Source organism: Mauremys reevesii, linkage group 12, assembly GCF_016161935.1.
Source record: "Mauremys reevesii isolate NIE-2019 linkage group 12, ASM1616193v1, whole genome shotgun sequence".
Taxonomy (NCBI): Eukaryota; Metazoa; Chordata; order Testudines; family Geoemydidae; genus Mauremys; species Mauremys reevesii.
The window spans coordinates 28,941,076-28,957,093 of NC_052634.1; the positions used below are offsets into that span (position 1 = coordinate 28,941,076).

The 16,018-nt window shown below is 50.5% G+C and overlaps 1 protein-coding gene and 1 pseudogene across 1 annotated transcript in view; one reads left to right on the forward strand and one right to left on the reverse strand.

Moving 5' to 3' along the window:
* Positions 1 to 274, reverse strand: part of LOC120375891 (zinc finger protein 189-like) — an 83,860-nt gene extending 83,586 nt beyond the window's left edge. Inside the window, exon 1 of the mRNA XM_039496909.1 lies at positions 227 to 274. The gene's annotated coding sequence lies outside the window, so the exon portion shown is untranslated. The remainder of the gene's footprint in view (positions 1 to 226) is intronic.
* The window catches only part of LOC120375866, a 332,464-nt pseudogene that overhangs the window by 158,459 nt on the left and 157,987 nt on the right, over positions 1 to 16,018 (forward strand).

Consider the following 16,018-nt stretch of genomic DNA (forward strand, 5'->3'; position numbering starts at 1 on the left):
TGAGTGGGAAGAGAGATTTCTAGCTCTCTTCTCCCACTTCCCCTTTCAGTCTCTCCTTCCCCTGTCCTCTCTCCCTGTCCCTCTGGCTGGGAAAGTCCCATTCCTGGGGGCTTTGCTCTCCCATGGCTGGATTTGCTCCTGGCAATTGCTAATGGGAGGAGAGGCTGTTTGTGCAGAGTCACTTTCTTGCCAGTCCCCAGCACTTTCCCAGAGGACTTTCAGTTACCTGGAGTCTGTGGTAGAATTTGTATTAACAGGGCCCAGGGCTGCCCCAAGGGGCTAGGACCAGCTGCAGAAAGTCATCCCCTGGGCCGGGCAGAGAAGAAGCTTTAATTAAGGTCACATCCCAGCACAGAACCCCGCTGGGGGAGCAGCAGCTGCTAAGCCTGGTCTCCCAGATCACAATGGAGGCTGCAGCGTCTGACCCAGGAAGCTGAACCCCAATATCCTGAGCAGAGAGGGACAGAGCGTTTGAGCAGCTTCCGTCCTTTAGCTCTCTGGGGCGAGCAGCTAATGAGAGCCCCTCCTCACAGGGAGAATTGCTGATCTCATTTGCCCCACTGTCCATCTGGAGTCACTCCTTGTCTTTCCATGCAGTGACTCTGGATTAACGATGGTCTCAATTAAACCAGATTTCAGGGAGAAGGAGTCCAGAATGCTGTGGAAGAGACCATTGTGTGGCATTTCTAGCCCCCTTCCCACCTGCCTCACCCCCCAAGATCTAGGACAAGGACGGGGGGGGGGGGCATGAATATTCCCTGCGGGACCAGAAGTTCCTGCAGTTTTCAAGAGGGGAGAAAAGCAAAATCTGTGATTTCACCTGACAGTGTTTGGTAAGTGGATAGAAAGTTATCAGGGTGAGTGGGCCTGGCTGGGGGCTGCCTGGCCGCGCTTGGAGCCAGGATTGTGGCACAAACTGATCCGGGAGCAGGATCAGGGTTAGCAGCAGCCCCCAGACACCCCCCAGTACCCAGAGCCCAGACCCCACAGCCGGGCCCCCAGACACCCCCACAGCCCCAGCCAGGGTCCTGCCAGATCTTCCCTGGCCCCCAGTCCCCAGAGCCCCTGGCCAGGGCCCCAGACACCCCCAGAGCCCCCCCAGCCCCAGGGGGAGCTGGACACTGGCGAAGGGGAGAGAAAATGGGGCACAATCGGGGGGGGGCAGGGAACTTCTCAGGGGTTGGGGGAGGGGGGTCACCCTGGGGGCTGCTCGTGGCTCTAGGGAGAAAGGGGGCGGGGGGTCCCCACGGGGGGGCAGCGGTAAATCCGAGGGGGTCTCAGCCCCCCCCTTTCTCTCCCCGCTCCTCGGGGGTCACCGGCGCCTCCCCCCCCGGCCATGTCCGGGCTGCACCGACACTCCCCCCCCCCCCGCCCCGGATCCTCCCGTCCGGCCCCGCCCCCGGGCTCGCGCCGGCACCTGGAGGCTGCAGCTCCGCAGCGGGGGCGGGGCCGGGCCGGGCACGGGGCGGTTAATGAAGGTCTCTCCCGCCGCGATCTGCGCATGCCCAGAGCCCCAACGGCACAAACCTTCTCCGGCCCGGGAGAGGCTCCAACGGCCCCGCACGAGCCAGGCAGAACCGCAGCGCTCCGCGCGCGTTCGCGCTCCGGCTCCACCTCCCTGACCGACGTCACTTCCGCTCCAGGGAGAGCCCGGAACTACATCTCCCAGCCTGCCCCGGGGCCGCGTCCGCCCTCCCAGCCCGGGTCAGGGAGGGGTCAGGAGCTGGAACTGCGCATGCTCCGTGCGAGCCCCGCTGGGGGCGGGAGAACAAAGCTGCTGCTGCCGCCGCCTCCGTGTGAGCCGGTGAGTGAGAGACCCCGGGGGGGGCGGGCACGTGACTCTGCCCCGGGGAACCTGGGAGAAGCCGCGGAGCGATACGGGGGGGTCATTGGGGAGGGAGATTCGAACTGTTTTGTGCAGCCAGGAAATTCCCCCGGGGGGGCGGGGGTAAATTCACTGAATCCTGTTCTGTTTGTGCCACGTCCTCCCACGTACAAAGTCCTGTCAAGTTTTTCCCCTTTTCTCTCGTTATCACACGGGGCTCTAAAATCCAGGGAGATCCCCCCCCCCCCGATGATCAGCTCTCTGATCTCCCCCCATAGTGCCCTGGTCTCCCCACACTTCTCAAGTGTCCATTTAAAATCTCTCAGATGGGGGGTCCCCCCCCCCGTTTTACCTGCTGCGATTTGTCCTTGTCCGGGTGGGAAATTGTTGCCCCGGGTCAGTCCCCAGCACGGGGCTGCCCCTGGCGGGGTGAGATGCCGGTTCTCTGCCGGGGCGGGAGGGCACGTGTCCCCGTGGGGCTGCCCGGACCCAGTTTCCCAGTTACTGCCCCAACTACCACCACAGCCACCTGCCCGTCCCCACTGCTGCCCCCTTCCCTCATCCAGGGACCTGCCAGCTCCCCCCTCCCCCCCCTTTGCCCTCTTAAAGCAGCTCCTCACAGGGCTCCCTGCTGCCCGTGGGAATGGTGGCAGAGGGAGGTGCCATCACTTTGTGTTTATGTATTGGATAGTCTCATAAAATCCAGTCAAACAGTCCCCCTTTTCCCTTTAGTTATTTAATAGCAACATAAAATCCCCCTCAGATCTTGGTGTTTTTCTCTCGTGTTGTCAATTGCTTACCTTGTTACACGTTTATACCCTAAACATTTGCTCCACTTCCCTTTAGTTGTCTATTTCTAAGTGAATATCCCCAGAGATTTTTTCCTTGTCTCTCTAATGATAAAATAAAAAGGAAATCTGAGATTTATACCTTTCCTCAGATTCTTAAACATGTATAAAAAATGTTTGCAAATGTTGCCCATTTCTGCTCTATTCATTTATCAAATATTGATGTGAAATACACTCAGATTTTACCTCATACCAACAACTGATATAAAATACCTCCGATTTTACACTTTCTTCTCTATAATTGGCAAAAATGGATCCAAAATCGCTCAGATTTCCACCCTTTCTCTTTCATTTCTGAACATTGATCTCAAAGCTCAGGATTTCCCTCTTTCTACGTCATTATCAAATATCAATTAAAAATCCTGTCGGGTTCGGGCTGTTCCCCATGTCTCTAAATCCCAGCAACTTCTCCTTCCTTGGAGGGAACCTGTTGCTCTGAGTCGTTCTCCATCCTGGAGGTCGCAGGGGGTTAAATTGCCCAGTGATCATCTTTCCCCTCTCCTTTGAGAATCATTTGTTCCCTCCTTTATCTCTGTTAAAATGTTTGCTGATGAAAGAGACCAGACACATGTTTAATTAAAGCCAGAGGCCTCCCCCTGTTTGGGGGATCGGTGGTTCCCAGCTGGTAACGGGAGAGTTGGCTGGACCCTTTTCTTTTCTCCATCTGGCATGGGATGAGGAGGTCACTGAGTGCAGCGTGGGTCCAGAAGTATCCCAAAGCCCATGATAAATGGTCTCTGGAAGGGGCTGCTTCCCACATTGCTAAGATGTAGCCACCTCTGGGGTGGATCCATGGTGGCCATTATTTGCTAGTGACAGGGCATGGGTATGTCTTACCTTTCTGCTGAAGGGCAGGCGGGGGTCCTAGGCAGGCAGTGAGTTCCCAGTTGGGGTCCCTGGCTGGTGGGGGGGAAACCTTTGGGATTCCTAGCCTGGCAGTGAAGATCTGGGGGGGGGGGTTCTCTGGCTGGTGGGGCTCTGAGGGGTATCTGGGGTCTCTGGCCAGGGATTCTGGGGGTTGGGTCCCAGGGAACATATGGTGGGACCCTGGCTGGGGGGTCTGGATTCTGGGTACTGGGGGGTGTTTGGAGGCCCCTGGATGGAGGCTCTGGGGGCTGCTACTAACCATGTTCCTTCTATCTCATCAGCTTGTGCCAGAATCCTGGCTCCAAGCACTTCCTGGCATTCCCCAGCCAGGCCCAGTCACCATGATAACTTTCTAGCCACTTATCAAACACTGTGAGGTGAAGTGACAGATTTTGCTTTTCTCTCCTCTTGAAAACTGCAGGAACGTCTGGTTTCCTAGGGAAAATTCCTGCCCTGATTCCTTGTCCTAGATCTGGGGGGTGAGGGAGGTGGGAAGGGGTTTATCACTATCTTCCACAGCATTCTGGACTCATTCTTTCTGAAATCTGGATTCATTGAGAACATTGTTAATCCAGAGTCACTGTATGGAAAGACAGGGAGTGACTCCAGATGGACAGTGGGGCAAATGAGATTCTCCCTGTGAAGAGGGGCTCTCATTAGCAGCTCTCCCCAGAGAGCTAAAGGAGGGAAGCTGCTCAAACGCTCTGTCCCTCTCTGCCCGGGATATTGGGGTTCAGCTTCCTGGGTCAGACGCTGCAGCCTCCATTGTGATCGGGGAGACCAGGCTTAGCAGCTGCTGCTCCTCCAGCAGGGTTCTGTGCTGAAGTGACCTTAATTAAAGCTGCTTCTCTGCCCAGTCCAGGTGATGACTTTCTGCAGCTGGTACTAGCCAGACCTGGGCTTTGTTAATACAAATTCTGAGCCACAGACTCCAGGTAACAGACAGACCTCAGAGAAAATGCTGGGGACTGGCAAGAAAGTGACTCTGCACAAACAGCACCCCCCCTCACCCCCCAATATCTCCTCTCATTAGTAGTTGCCAGGAGAAAATCCAGCCATGGGAGAGCAAAGAACCAGGAATGGGCTTTCCCAGCCAGAGGGCAGGGAGAGAGGACAGGGAAGGAGAGACTGAAAGGGGCAGTGGGAGAAATGAGTGGGGGGAGAGATTTCCAGCCCTCTAGTCCACCCAGACACATGTATTGCAGCATCCCTGGGCAGAACCACTTTCCAGTGAACAAGAAAAGGATCAGACAGAGGAAAAAAGGGTTCCAGACTCCATATTCCCCCTGCTGGGGTGTGACTGCCCTGGGGTCCGTGTCCGAGGGAATCCCCCACAGTGACTCCTTTGGTTCTGCTCTTTTCTAGCCTTGTGTTCAGAGACAAAGGGCAGGTCTACACTACCACCGGATCGGCAGGTAGCGCTCTCCCATCAACTCCAGTACTCCACTGCCTCAAGGGGCGAATGCGGAGTCGATGGGTTAGCAGCAGCAGTCGGATGCTGCAGTAAGTCGATCTAAGTAAGCCGACTTCAGCTACGCTATTCTCATAGCTGAAGTTGCGTATCTTAGATCAACCTCCACCTCCAGTGTAGACCTGGGTTTTGTTATGGGATGGAGGGACGGAGAAGGGAGGTTAAAAATCTCTGGGCTTAGCCTGACAGAAGGGGCCAGGTCTACACTGTAATAAAGAGATTGAGCATTGCTCAGCATGGCAGAATCTAGGATGTCTGTCTGCAGGGAAAGGGCCTGGGGGAATCGTGATGTGAAACTAACTAAAACCTGTTCTGTAACCCCCACAACTGCCCTTCTCGCCCTGCCAGGCTGCAGAATGACGTCCATGTTTCACTCCAGCTCATCCCATCCTCCCACGGGACAGGGGAGAGAAATGGCTGCAGTGGAGCCAGCTAAGGTAGGGATTATCGGGGGGTTGCTGGTGGGTTCCTGCAGGAGGGAGAGGGACAGCAAGAACACCAGAGATGGGAAGGTTTGCCTGGTCTGGTTTGGAGGTTGGAGCGGGGCAGGAAATGCACAGGTTGGGAAAGGGAGAATGACAGATTGTGGCAAACCTGCTTGGAGTTGTTTAATAAATGGCCTAGACTCTAGGAGCAGACCCATGAGATTAGGAGGTTGAAATGCCCTCATTTCTGGAACAGAAAATAACCCTCCTACATGGGGTTAGGAAAACTGACCAGACTCCCGGTGCTGGAGCCTGACCTGACTAACCAGTGGCTGCTGTGAGATATGAAGGGGGCACCCACTAGTCAGACATAGGGGAGATTCCCCTCCCTTCATATCCAGCTCCTCACAATGAGAAGAGTGTTGGGCTTCCTACCACGGAACTCTACCTGGACCCTGCTAGAGGCTCCATCTGTATCAGTCTGTGGCAGTAGGTGTGTGATGGATCTGCTGGGAGAGACAAGGGGCTCTTGCTTCATCCCCTCACCCCGGTGTTTCCAGGATTCTCTGAGCGGGGTGGGGGTGGGACTCTGTTGACTATCATCCACTAGAGCTTCCATTTGATTGAAAGTGTGAGTGGGGCAGCAGGTACTGAGTGCTGGACTCTTGCTCTTTCAGGGGCCGGTGACCTTCGAGGAGGTGGCTGTGTATTTCACCAGGGAAGAGGGGGCTCTGCTGGACCCCACTCAGAGAGCCCTCTACTGGGATGTCATGCAGGAGAACTATGAGAATGTGACCTCGCTGGGTAAGGAGTCCTGTCCCCTCGGTTCTTGGAAGGGAAATGAAGAGAGATGGTTCATGCCATCCCCCAATGCCATCCCTACTCTGCCCTGTCTCTCCATCACCCCAATATGCCAGTGACACACACACTGCCACAGACCCTCCCCTGCTGCAGAACACTTTGGGAACAGCGCACAGGAGCCGTATCGCACAGTGTCAAATATCTCCTGTTTGCTCAAGTAAAACTGGGGCTTAGGTCCAGCATAACGTAAGAACATAAGAATGTCCGTATTGGGTCAGAGCAAAGGTCCACCTGGCCCAGTATCCTGTCCACTGACAGTGGCCAACTCCAGGTGCCTTGGAGTGAGTGAACCCAACAGGCAATCACCAAGTGATCTCTCCCCTGCCATCCATCACGCCCCTCTGACAAACAGAGGCTAGGGACACCCTTCCTTACCCGTCCTGGCTAATAGCTATTAATGGAGTTAACCTCCATGAATTTATCCAGTTCTCTTTTAAACCCTGTTATAGTCCTAGCCTTCACAACCTCCTCAGGCAAGGAGTTCTACAGGTTGACTGTGTGTTGTGTGAAGAAATACTTCCTTTTGTTTGTTCTAAACCTGCTGCCTATTAATTTCATTTGGTGATTCCTAGTTCTTGTGTTATGAGGCGTAAATAACACTTATTCACTTTCTCCACGACAGTCATGACATATAGACCTCTCTCATATCCCCCCTTTGTCTCTTTTCCAAGCTGAAAAGTCCCAGTCTTTTAATCTCACCTCATACAGAAGTTGTTCCATATTTTTGTCCTTTTCTGAACATTTTCTAATTCCAATATATCTTCTTTGAGATGGGGAGACCACAGCTGCATGCAGTATTCAAGATGTGGGCGTACCATGGGTTCATAGAGAAGTGATATGATATTTTCTGTCTTCTTATCTATCCCTGTCTTAATGATTCCCAACTTTTTGTTTGCTTTTTGACAGCCACTGCACGTTGAGTGGATGTGTTCAGAGAACTATCCACAGTGACTCCGAAATCTCTCTTGAGTGGAAACAGATAATTTAGACCACATCATTTGATATGTCTAGTTGGGATTATGTTTTCCAATGGGCTGCACTATGTGCTATCCTGACATCCAGTAGTGCTGAGATCCTGCATTCAGTACTATCCCTGCCCTTCCTGTTCCCTTTCTCCACTGAACCCCACCAGCCCATGGTTACTGTCCCCAGCTTCCCCAGGACTCTCTCATTGTCTCTGGACCTCTCTGTCAGCAAGAAGCAGTGCTGGGGAGACTTGCCCTCTCTCTGGAGTCTTGGATTTCTGGGACATGGATTTACTTTCTCTGTGTTTTGGGAGCCTCTTTGAAATTGAGTGTCTGTGACATTAACCACAGTGCAATCTGGAGCGTTGAACAGCTGTTTCCCCTCAGTTCCCCAGGCTGGGGTGACTTTTACACTGTTTTACTGTGAGAGCAGCCACTCCTGGGCAGGTAACACACAGTCTCCAGTATGTAACTCGCTCCCAGCTACACAGTATTGAGTGCTGCTAGTCAGTGACTCACGAATTACAGTACCCACAGGGGAACCCCAGAAAATTCTCCGGTCCCAGACATCCCCCAGAAATGTGCATCTTTCCCTGTCCAGCACACTGCTGAACAACGCAAGCTCATCTGAAATCTGTCATTTCATCAGTGGAAAATGACATGCACCAGCCTTGTTATCCCAAATGGAGTTTCCAACACAGTTGAATCCAACCACACTAGTTAGGTAAAACAATAAAACAAAATTGTTAACTGCCGGAAAAAAATCTTTTCAGTGACTACGGGTAATGAGGCATAAAAGTCAGAATTTTTTACAAAAGAAATGCAAAGATAAAACACAAACTAACGTCTAAGTTAACCAGCTAAAATGGATTCAAAGCAAATGTTTCTCTCACCACGTGCTGAGACAGGCTGGTTTTCCTTTCAGCCAGGACTCCCCCTAACCTGCCCCTGCTGCCCAAGTTCAGTTCTTCAGGAGTTGTCATGGGCAGAGGGAAAGGGGAGAGAGAGACTTTCCTCACTTCTTTTTATAATTCAGTCCTTTCTATTAGAAACAACTTCAGTTCTCAGCTGAGTGATGGTGCCAGGCTGTCTGTTGTAGAGATGAGTTTCATGTGATGGAATGTAACTGTCTTCTTCACACCTTCCCCCTGCCGCAGAATGGCTGTTTGACCAGCTGTTTGCCTTGCTGTCTCTGAGGAACTGGTCTGTGGGTGTTCCCCAGAATTGTAACTTTTGTAATATCATACAGTAAAATCTCACAACTTTACATACAGTGTTGTTACACATTTTAACAGGAGGATACTATTCAGTAGATTATGCAATTTCCAGTGATACATCACAAACCATTCTGTGTACAGAATTGATCATAATTTTCCAGAAGAGTGAACATAGGATTACAGACTGACCCAGGCCCTGTGTCAATGTGTGTTCCCAGCAGATATGTGGGTATTTCAATCCCTCCTAAGCAGAGTGTTCTGCATCTTCAAGGACCTGGGCAGCTGGTTCTGGGAATTCACTGCTTTACCAAGTGTGACACTGTCTGGAACTGTGCGACACTTTATATAGTTATTACTTTATTATTAATACCAATATGATAAAATTGCAATGAATTGTGCTAGATATGCCGTGTTAGGGGTCAGGGGAAATGTTATAATTTTCCAAGTATGATCATTTTGTTTGTATCACCTTTGTAGTGTGAGATATAGATACGTAGGGTATATCTGTATTCCAGACTGTGGACTGTGATTCTGGGTGATACCCTGTTTGATGGCCCATCCAGGGTCATCAGCTGTACAATGAATCCATGGAAAGGATCAAGGGGAGACACCTATTGAGTCAGCAAGACATGCAGGGGTATGCCTGTGTACTGAGACCTCTGAGGCTTTTCCATGCCCTGTGCTGTGAAGCTTGTGTTTGGGACACAGGAAGTACAAGCCACATGGCAAAAGGAATATAAAGGGCAGCTGCATCATCTGCATTTTGTCTTCAATCCCCCTTCCTACCTCTGGAGCAACTTGTCTACAAACCGCCATAGGCCCCGACTCTGGGGGGGCTCTGCACCCCCTGGGAAGCTCAGCTGTTGGCAACTGCCAATCCGCTATTTAGCATGCTCAGCAGCCCTCAGCACCTCTTTGGCTGGCTGTGGCCTATCAGCTGTTTTCCCTGCAGCTGCCGTAGCTCCCAGCTCCACTGCAGGCGTGTGTGAGTCCTTTTAATTTTCAGGGCTTGGCAGCTTCTGGGCTAGGGGTGGGGGGGATGGGGTGGGCAGCTTCTCGGCAGGGGGCTGGTGGCAGACAGCTGGGCAGCTTCTTGGCTTGCCCCAGGGGGCAGTACGGGCTGGGGGGGAGTTTCTCAAGGACTGAGCCAGCCATTCTCAGCCCACCCTGGTGTCTCCCCCAGGACCTGTACTCCCCCTCCAGCCAGGAGAAACCAGCGGTGGGCCCCCCTTAGTGCTGGGCAGGGGGACAAACCGAAAGACATTGCTCCTTTAAGAAAAGTTTGCCCTGGTGTCTGATGAGTGAACTTGGCCTGAGGCCAGCTGCTCGCCCCCTCCCCATGCTCCAGCCAGCTGGGTGCACCCAGCCATGGCCAAAGGGGAGAGGGGCTTCACTGCAGCCCTAGCCCCAGGTGCAGATGAGCAGCCCCCCTTCCCAGACCGGACCATGCCTGTGCCCAGACTCCTCCCATGGGGGCTCTGGGAGCTCCCAACCCTACGGCTCTGACCCAGGTCCCGGGGCTCTGCATCCATTCCCCCATGTGTGGGGGGACAAGAGGGGCCAACACACCACCAGTGCCTCTAGCCACATCCTCCCCGTGGGCTCTTCTCCATGGCCGGCTCTCATGCCTGGGAAAGTAACGCTTGCTCCCCTCAAAGCCGTCTCCCCCTCCCCTGCCCAGAGCAAGCTTGGCTGAGGGGCTTTTCCTCCCCGAGAGGAAGTTTATCCCTTCCCGCGCCAACCAGCATCTGCGTCAGGAAAGATTGATTTCCTCCCCCTGGATCCATCCACCCCCCATCTCCTCTTCCCTGGGAGCTGCATTCCTTTTGCTGCATTCACCCCCGTGTATCAGCTTCAAGTCAGGAGACACGGCCCTGCTTCACCTTGGGATGCCTGAGCTCGTCTTCCTTCAGGGTGCTGGGCTGCTGCAGCCCGGGGGAGGATCAACCTCTCCCCCCTGCCTTTGGCCATGATCCCAGCAGGGCTCCCCGCCCACAACGTTGCAGAGTGGGTGAGGGAGTCAGCGAGTGAGCTTCAAAGTGGGGGTGGGCTGCAGCCTGGGGGACTGGGAGGAGCTGGAGTAACACAGGAGCCATACAGCAGGATGAATAAATGGGCCATTTCTGTGCTGGGCTGTTGAATTAAATTTCTCTCTCTGGCTCAGGGTGGGCAGTTTCTGGGCTGGCCACAGTGGGTGGGGTTCAGGGGAGACAGAGCTGCTTTGAGTACATGGGTGGGAGCAGGCACTAAACAGAGGCACCAGGAGATGGGGAGCAGAAAGAGAGAGATGGGAAAAGGGACCCGGGTAGAGAGCAAGAACTGAGAAACATCAGGAAGGGGAGATATCAGTTATAGACACACTTTCAATGAGGACACTGGAAGTGTATAAATATGCTGAAAATAGCCTCCCCTCAAAACTGGCAGAGCCCCCCTCCAGCACAAGAACCCTTGCCCCTATGGCAGGAAGGGGTGCAAAGGAGTGAGCAGTAGGTAGGAGGCATTTAGGGCAAGGGGTCAGTAAGGAGGCGGCATTCAGGAGAGTCTAGGGAGATGGGGCAAGAAGAAGTACAGTGGGGGCGGGGCCAGGATGGGGCACCCACCGGCAAAACCAAAAGTCAGCATCTATGCAAACTGAAGCCTTGAACAAAGGACTGGATGACCCATCCAAGCTGTGGCTGTGTTCCAAACAGACTTTCAAGCCAGCAACTTACCAATACTGCTAAGAAGCTGATATATAGATTTCTGAATGTATCTGACTCCTTTCCCATTTAACAACTTTCTGTTTCTGGTTTCCTTTCTCTTTCTTATCTAAACTTTTAGTTTAGATGCTAAAGTATTGCCTGGCATCATGGTATTTTCAGTAAGATCCAAACCCATACTGACTTGGTAATGTGGCTGACCCTTTGGGGTCAAAAGAACATTTTGTTTATGTGCCCAGAGTTTTTAAATAACCTCTCACTGTACTGGACCTAGGTGCTGACTGGGAGTCAGAGAAGTGCAATGCAATGAAGGGGGCTGTGTGATTTCTTTTTTTCAGATTCTCAATAACCTCTGTGGGTGATCAGAAGCACAGTTTGTGACTGGTCAGTGAGTTTAACTTCAGTGTTAACCACCAGTTTTGGGAGCATCTGTCCTCCCTTTTTCAGCCTGCCCTGACCCTGGCATTTTCAGTGAGGACTGCCCCAGGCACACCCGTCACACTAAGCACTGAAGATAAATTAATAGAATGTTTTTTATGACCAAGTCTTAAGAAATCCACTGAACTCCTTTGTTTTCTTTCATCTGAGCAGGGTTTCCAGTTTCCAAACCTCATATAATCTCCCAGCTGGAACAAGGGGAAGAGCCATGGGTCCCAGACCTCCAGGGTTCAGAGGAAAGACAGATCCTGAGAGCTCCCTGCACAGGTGAGGAAACATTAAACCACCTCAGAATCTGTAAGTGCCTGAAGGAAACATCTGGGATGCCCTACAATGCCCTTGGGAGGTCTCTCAGTTCATTATTGTCCCTAGCAGGGGTCGTATCCTTAGGGTAAATATAGCTCGTGGCTTCCTGTAGACACTAGCAGACACCAGGCAGTAGCTTCCTCCTTTCCCCCTGTGAATTTGGATGGGATGTGGAGGCTCAATTGATCCCCTCCTCTCTCCTGTTTGGAGGAGTTCAGTTTGTGATTTTTATTTGACCTCTCTCCAGTACTTGTATTGGTTTGGCCTTCCCCTTTCCATCCCTGTTTGAGGTTTCTGTCTCTATCACAGCAGGTGACGCAATGGTATGTGAGAAAGAGGAGCAGAATTCTCAGCAGGAAAATGTTGAGCAAGTGGATAAACACAGGGAATTATTGCAAAGATCAAAAAGAAATGTATCGAAGAGTCATGAGTAGGGAAAATCATGCGAGACTCAGCACACACCAGAAAGAGAGCAAGGAAACCAGCCAGAGGAGAAAATGGGTAAATTTATTTCCTGTCGGGGAACTCAGAAGAGCTTCAAGGAAACCACAACACAGCAGGAAATCCTCATGGGAAAGAGGGAAAATACATGCAGTGAGTGTGGGAAAAACTTCACTCGAAGATCAACCCTTTCTGTTCATCAGAGAATCCACACAGGGGAGCGGCCCTATAAATGCCATGAGTGTGGAAAATGCTTCACTGTAAGATCAGCACTTTCTGATCATCAGAGAATCCACACAGGAGAGAGGCCCTATGAATGCAGTGAGTGTGGGAAGAACTTCACTCGCAGCTCAAACCTTATTGCCCATCAAAGAATCCACACAGGGGAGCGGCCCTATAAATGCTGTGAGTGTGGGAAAACCTTCTATTGCCACTCAAAACTTATTGCCCATCAAAGAATCCACACAGAGGAGTGGCCCTATAAATGCAGTGAGTGTGGGAAATACTTCACTGAGAGCTCAGCCCTTTCTGCACATCAGAGAATCCACATGGGGAAGATGCCCTTTGAATGCCCTGAGTGTGGGAAAATCTTCAGTCGCAGCTCGCACCTTATTAGACATCAGACAGTCCACACAGGGCAGAGGCCCTATGAATGCAGTGAGTGTGGGAAAACTTTCCGTTTCAGCTCACATCTTATTAGGCATCAGATAGTCCACACAGCGGAGAGCCCCTATGAATGCAGTGAGTGTGGGAAAACCTTCAATCGCAGCTTGCACCTTATTAGGCATCAGAGATTCCACACAGGGGAGAGCCCCTTTGAATGCAGTGAGTGTGGGAAAACCTTCAGTTGCAGCTGGAACCTTATTAGGCATCAGAAAATCCACACAAGTGAGAGAACCTATGAAAGCAGTGAGTGTGGGAAAACCTTAGGGCCCAAAGAAATTTTGTCCAACTCCACTTCCTAGTTCAGTGTGTCTCATTACCATTCCAGAGGATACCAGTGTTAGATTGAGAACAATCATCCTTCACCGTTTGGATGCAAAGAGAGAGTGCTTCATAGGACAGTCCTTCCCTGTGGATCCCAAACTGGCTGCCTGAGTGGGTAACAAGGACTTTCAGGCTGTAGAAATGATGGTAACCAATGAGGCAACAAATGTGTCAAGCTCCAATTTCAGACTTCTGGATACTCACATGCTGAGTCCTGATTCTAAGGTTTTGTGTCTGACGCTCTGGCTACACAATAAAGCTGATGTTGGTGCAGCTGTAGCACTGCTATTACAGATGCTCTCCACTGTCGAAGAAAAACTCAGTTCTCACTTTTTGTTTGGATGCAGCAAAATCAAATACTTTATTATTTCTCCAGTAATTACCATGGAGGGAGAGAGTGCCATAGGACACAGGGTCCTGGACAGGTCTCTCAACTGGTAAACAATCACAGCAAGCCTTTATACCTTTTACAGACAATTTCTAGCAATAATATAGACAGTAAAAAGCAACAACTACATTTTGTTTATACATAGCAAAAAGGCTTATCTTATTTGTCTCAATCCTAAGAAAAGCAAGCCTGCATTTTGGTTAGTGATTGCAAGGTCATAATAACTTTGTACACAGTTCCTGTCCTGTCGCCTCGCACTATCTTTGCTCCTACAAGTCTTACATCATTAAGGTTACAGTATGGCCTGACTCTTGCTAACTAACATTCATTAAGATCTCTTCAAATCCTTGTTAATTATTTACTGGCTTCCACACTCCCCCCTTTTGTACTTCTAGTACAACAAACAATTTCAAATCTCAATTCGCATGAAACCATGGACTTCAGATTCCACAGCAAACATGTCAACCATCATGGGACATAATGACAATGCATAATTAGCATGAACATGAAAGGTATTGCCATTCTTACAATATTTACAACAACAACAACAATAATATAATCCTAAATTAACTAACAACATTACAAACAATAATAATCCCATAGGAATAATATAATGGGGCTGTTGTACAATTGCGAACACAAAGCACAAAACATCATACCTAGTACATAAAGTAAACACTCTATAAGCTGTATGATAGGCATTCCTTCCATCTTGATATATATTCTAAAGCATAAGAATTTGCCCTTGCAATTCAGAGATTCTTTGAACCTTTGGGAACAATGAAAGCAAATTTTGAAACTAATCAGGCACGATTCTAGTCCAATCAAAATATACCTAAAATCTAAGAGCTACTTGCAATATTCTATCTGCATTCTATCTGCAGGCCAGTAAATGATATAATTGCCTGCAGCAGTGGTAAGATCAATATGTATATCTTGTATTTCCCCAGATGTCTCGGTAAACAATTACAGTCCCACAGGCATCCTCCCCATGGACCCAGCAGGATTCAGTATGTGGGAGCCCACACCCCCTAACTGGTCCATATGCTTGGAAGGAGCACTGTGAATATCCACACTTCCATCCAGAAAGTGTCCAAGTATGTCTTCATGACCACAGATCAGATGGTACTCCTGACGTGTCTGGAAGGGCAGTGGGCCAAGTCTGGTCCAGATCCCACTGCAATACCTTCCCAGCCTCAGTGATATTCAATACCATCCCTGTCAGTAACTTCTGGGTCATAGAACTAAGGGTGGAAATTACATGTAACTCAGCAACTCCAGCCTGTACTGAAGATAGCTGAGCTTCAAAAATAAGACTAGTGGCCTTTTCTAGTTGCCCCAATTTCTTATCACGTTCTTGGCCTGGAAGAGTAGTCCAAATGGCTACTACACTATCGGCCAGATGAAATAACCCAGCCCACAGGGATCCGGTCAATTCCCTTTTTGTCCAGAGGAAATAACCCAGGCCTTGTTGTTGTGCTAATCTAATGGTAGCCCCTTGTGAGCAATCTGGGGATGTAGAAAACTGGATAAGGGCAATGTCAGGTAAAATCCAATTAGGGAGGGCAATACATACTGAAGGATTTATCCAGAACACAGGGCGCAGCCTGTAGAATAAACCCCAAAATCCAATTAATACCACAGTCCCAAGCATGGGTCCCACAAAGTTCTCCCTGCCAGTATGTAATTCTTTGTTTCTTCACCAGGGTCAGTTCTCAGTGTCCGTTTCAGTCAGGAATTCCTGGACTTTGGCAATGTCAGTGGAATGAGTGCTTCTTCTTCTTTCCCAAAACAATCAAGGTTTAGCATCCTACAGGGGAGAGGTTTCCAGCACATATCACCCTGTAATAGCTGTGCTCTTTTCTAGAAAAGTCTAAAGGCACAGGTGGTCTGTCAGTGGTCAAGGGAGCTTTTTCCCTGCTGTCCAGAAGCACAGTAGAACTAGAAGAAAGAATAGGCTAATCATCAATAGGAAAATTCTCCTGATGTGGAGGGGTCTTTTTTCAGTGAGAATCCTGGGTCCAAGCAGTCAGTTTGTGGCACTTCACAGCGATGTCGGTAGTCAGCAGGACTTGGAAAGGGCCTTTCCAGCATGGAGCCAAGGCAGTCTTTCGCTGATGGATCTTTATGTAGACCCAGGCTCCTGGTTCCAACGAGTGGCAAGGTTGCACAGGATCCTTTGGTAGTGCTTCCATCACCTGTGTATAAAAAGACTTAACACATTTCATTAGTGCCTGACAATATTTAAGCATTATGTTATCCAGCAAAGGAATGTCCATC